This window comes from Herpailurus yagouaroundi, unplaced genomic scaffold, assembly GCF_014898765.1.
Source record: "Herpailurus yagouaroundi ecotype Mexico unplaced genomic scaffold, PumYag 188, whole genome shotgun sequence".
NCBI classification, from domain to species: domain Eukaryota; kingdom Metazoa; phylum Chordata; class Mammalia; order Carnivora; family Felidae; genus Herpailurus; species Herpailurus yagouaroundi.
The window spans coordinates 3,845,923-3,850,653 of NW_024412419.1; the positions used below are offsets into that span (position 1 = coordinate 3,845,923).

A 4,731-nucleotide genomic window follows, 5' to 3' on the forward strand; every position below is an offset into this window, starting at 1 on the left:
TACACTACAAGTTGACCCCCCAGGCCCCTCACCTCCACATGCCAACAAGATTTCACTGGGACAGAGCAGAGCCTGGGGGAAACATTGTTGTGGCATAAACTCGCAACCTGAAAAATTCAAGCCATACATTTAACTTAAGATGATTGGGTCCATAGTGCCTGATTGAAAAAAAAGAAAAAAAAAAAAAGAATTTCCCAGGTCCTCCTATTTTTAAAAAAAAAATTTTGCAATATTATTCCAAGGAAAAGAACCATGGATGTAAAAAGAAATACTCAAACAAATAGAGAAATAAAGCATCATGAAAGAAAACTAGCAGAAATAACAGAGAACATAATGGCTCGACAAGAAGAATCGGGATAAAGGTTTGTAGAACAACCCCGCTCATCCTACACACGTATACAAGGCTTAGAAATACCTCAGGAAAGAAAGTGGTTAAAAATGTGTCGGCATGTGCGAGAAAGAAAACGATGAGACTTCGGATATTGAAAGACACAATAACGAAGATGTACAATTCACTGGCTGTTTAACCTTGTCCTGAAACAGCTAGACTGGGAGGGTGGGTGCTGGTGCCCAGGTTGGTCAGAAGAGAAGAGGCAGCGTGCATCGCAGGAAAGCAAAGAGATGGAGACCAGTGCAGAAGCAGCAACACAGAGAACATGGTAGAAGCGTCCGCACGCACCTACCTGGATCCCCAGCAGGAGAGGAGAAAGGATGTGGGCAGAGGCAACACTGTGGGGGGAAATGTCGAGGTCATGACTAAGGATTTCCCTCTAAAAATTTTTTTAATCTTTATTTATTTTTGAGAGAGAGACAGAGTGTGAGTGGGAAAGGGGCAGAGAGAGGGAGACACAGAATCGGAAGCAGGCTCCAGGCGCCGAGCTGTCAGCACAGAGCCCGACGCGGGGCTCGAACCCACAGACCGCGAATTCACGACCCGAGCCGGAGTCGGAAGCTCAACCGACTGAGCCACCCAGGCGCCCCTGAGGATTTCCCTCCGGCAGAGACGGCAGGAAGCCCTCCACATGTGTAGCAGGCTCCACAACAATCATCTCATACTTGAACATGGCAGAGTGAACCGTAAGAATCAGAGACAGAAAATCTAAAAACAACCACACGCACACACGCACACACACGATGGGGAATTAAACAGCCTATCCTGAAGGCAGCACGGTGATACTGACAACTGTCTTCCCCACAGCAGCACTAGAGGAAAATGCCAGTGGAACTATATCTCCAGTGTGCTGAAGTAAAATAAATACCGATCTGGAATTTCCAAGGAAATGCCTTTTAAGAACAGGGTGAATGGGGCGCCTGGGTGGCGCAGTCGGTTAAGCGTCCGACTTCAGCCAGGTCACGATCTCGCGGTCCGTGAGTTCGAGCCCCGCGTCAGGCTCTGGGCTGATGGCTCGGAGCCTGGAGCCTGTTTCCGATTCTGTGTCTCCCTCTCTCTCTGCCCCTCCCCCGTTCATGCTCTGTCTCTCTCTGTCCCAAAAATAAATAAACGTTGAAAAAAAAAAAAGAACAGGGTGAAACGAAGACATTATTAGACGAACAGAACAAAGAGAGTTACTCAAGAGCAGATTCTCGTTAAAGGGTGTAATTAATCCATAAGGAAGGTGTCGATTAAGAAAGTGGTGAACATGTAAAAATAATAGAAATAGTCTTTAAGGTGAGGAAAAGGAAGCCAAATGCAAACTAAAAGTCAAGAATAACATACGAGTTGGAAGAAGACAGAGATGGGGTCAAAATCCTCAAAGCTACTAATTTTCCAGGAGATGGATAAAAATTTGGATGCAATTTATACTTTGAAAAGCTAAATATGCATTTGTTGATTTTCAGAGTGACGCCCGAAAGAATAGCCACAAAGTGTTTAGCTAGTAGAGAAGAAAGTGAATGAGAAGATAACCTATCCAAAAACAAAAAACAAACAAACAAAAAAACCAGCCACATGCAAGTAATATCCTCGTTGATGACTCCTAAATCCATTTCCTTTTTAGAAACTTTGTCCTTCCTCTCTGCGATAAGACTCAGGATATGTTGATTCTGACGTGTGGCGTAACTCGTTTAATACGTTACCTCCATTACTTGTAAGTTTTCCTTATCACGCGACCATCTCATTATTCAGACATCACAGTCTAGAACAAGCATGCTATGCCTCTTCCCACGCTTGAGGTATGGCGTCCAGACTCAATGTCAGGGGCGTGATCTCAAGAGTAATCAGCCTCAATAGGGGATCAAAATTTCACTGGCGAGCTCTTCACGCAAGAGCCATCATGTCCTGCCGGTCTAAGTCACTGGCCCCTGAACAGAGACATGCCTACCCCATACCACCTCACGGCCAAGTGCACGTTCAGCCAACCACCTGCTGTCCCCACGGTCTCTGTTCCAGCTGCTACAAGCTCTGGTACAGTTACCAACCACATGAAGTTCCTACAAGATGCAGCCTTCGTTGGCCAATGTCGAGTGGTCACGGATGCCGTGCTATGTCTTATAAGGAGAAGCAGTGATAGTCCAGAGAATGTTTCCTGGGACCGTCCCCAGCGGATTCCGTCGGCTCCATCTCGTGCCAGTGCCCATCCCAACATCTGGGTCCCTCAGCGCCTCATGTCCCAGGCGCCCCCTCAGCACGGGGACCCAGGCTGCCTCTACGAGTCTGTAAAGGTCTGTTTCCCTCTCTTCTGTTTCTAAATGGGGAGCTTACGCAAACCGGTATTCAGCCTCTCCTGACCCACAGTGTCAATGTGCATCCTTTGAGAACTCTTTTCAAGTTCTTGCTCCCGGGCAAACTCTGAAGCCGAACATTCTGCCCTCTATTCCTGGGCAGGTGGCTGATGGCCACAAATGAGCCAGCTAACCTTCGCAGTGGAAATGGAACCATCACCTCTCCTTCCCTCTCCGCCTGTTCGACAGAGAAAGGCACGTTTCCTATCTGACTTAAGGCAAAAAGCAGGCATAACACCACTCAGTGCTAGAAGCTGCACTGATATTTCATTCGCTGGATCAACAGGCATTCAGTGACCACAGTTACGTGCTGAGGGTATAATAGGAAAGAGGGTTCGAGCAGCACCACCCTTCCCAAACATATTTGCAAGCGCAAAAATCCATTCCAGGCGATTTTCTCCTAGAAGGGAAAGGACATCTCCCCGTGAGTCAGCAGTGGCCCCTGTATGTGGACACCAGCACGTACCGGGATGGTCTGAAATCAGTGTGACCCCACCACGAGAGACATAGCTCTGGAGGGCTGGGTTACATTCAACACATGCACTGAATATTTTAACATATTGTTTTTAGCAAGTGGATAAAAAGTCTCCCTCAAGGCATGAAGCTTCTCTTTCCAGCTCCTTAGAAACTTCCCCCCTCGGAAGGAGACAGGGGTATCTGGGCTTGGGTATGGGCCATCCCCTTCCAAGGGGGGAAGAACACAGCTCGGGGAAGGAGCACGGCTCTCCAGGCACGGCAGAGTGCTTATTTCTCGTGCCTCGGGAAAGAAAAGGAACAGAGTGGCCGCCTGCGGGAAGGAGCCCGAGGGACCATGAAGTCTCAGAAATCGTTTTTCTTGTGTCCCAGGCTGACAGCGCCTCATGCAGCACTTTGTGGCTACGACCTGCCTCTTCACACCCACGGGCCGGCGTCCCGTCCTCTCTGCTCCTGCTCCAGGGACAGAAGGCCATGCGGACAGGCCCACAGCCCCGCACATCTCCTACCCTTCACACCACGCACCGGCCAAAGCTGGAGATCAAGGGCATCTCAACACCACCCCGGGAAAGCCCCCTCCGCAGCAGGCTGCAGGATGCTGGGTCTCTGGCCACCGGGGAAGCCCCGCTAGCTCAAAGATCTGGGGCCCCAGCTCAGCTCCACACCGGGAGAGGAAACTTCCTCTTCCTGCCCATGACTCCTGCCCGCTGTCCTGTCCCACTCCATCCTGCTCTTGAGCCCATAGGTGCCTGCATCCAGCCCCCACCACTTCTGTGGACAAGTGACGAGCGCCCTGCCCTGTCCCCAGGCCTCTCGGGCCACATGCACCTGTGACTCCTGAACCCTTCCAGCCCGTCCCCCGGCCCGGAGCCTCCCTTCCCAGCCAGCGCCTCCCGCCCCTCTCCTCCCTTCCCTGCTGGCACTGCCTGTCTCTCCAGAATGTCCTGGGCTGGGAGATCTTCCCACACCCATTTCAGGCCCCCACACCATCCTCGGCATCCATGCGGCCTCACCCTCGCCTCCTGACGCGGAGTTCCTGTGAGCCAGCGGCCACGTGGCCGGCTTCTTTCCATTTCTAGAGCCTCACACTGTTCCTGGGCGGCAGAGAACTTCAGCAGCAAAAACTCAGCACATCAGACAACAGACTGGAGTCAACAGCTTCCTACAGGTTACCTGTGGGTAACTCGAATTTACCAAATCCATTTACTCGTCTGCCACGTAGAGGATCATCGAAACAGGGCAGACTTACAGCAGCAAGAGAACAGCACTGTTTCCCTGTAAAATCGGTAAAGATGTTTTGAAATAATCATGACAGTTTCAAGAGCACGGCAGGTACCGAACGCTGACCTGACGGTGGGCGCGTACCTCATGGGAGTCGTGTGGAAGCGACCGACAACATGCACCTGCACATTGACCTTGGACGTGCCCTTCCTTGAACTCCCCCCGCCCCCCACCGGGAGAAACCGTCCCGTGGAAATAATCAGATATCCCGCAGACACGCGTCGCCACAAGAACACTGGTCACAGAAGTGTTTGT

The 4,731-nt window shown here is 50.9% G+C and overlaps 1 non-coding gene across 1 annotated transcript; it reads right to left on the reverse strand.

Annotated features, from left to right (window-relative positions):
* Nucleotides 1–891: 891 nt before the first annotated feature.
* TRNAR-CCG (transfer RNA arginine (anticodon CCG)) lies at nt 892–976 on the reverse strand. Its single transcript has one exon. It is a non-coding gene; the product is annotated as a tRNA-Arg (tRNA).
* Nucleotides 977–4,731: the final 3,755 nt, after the last annotated feature.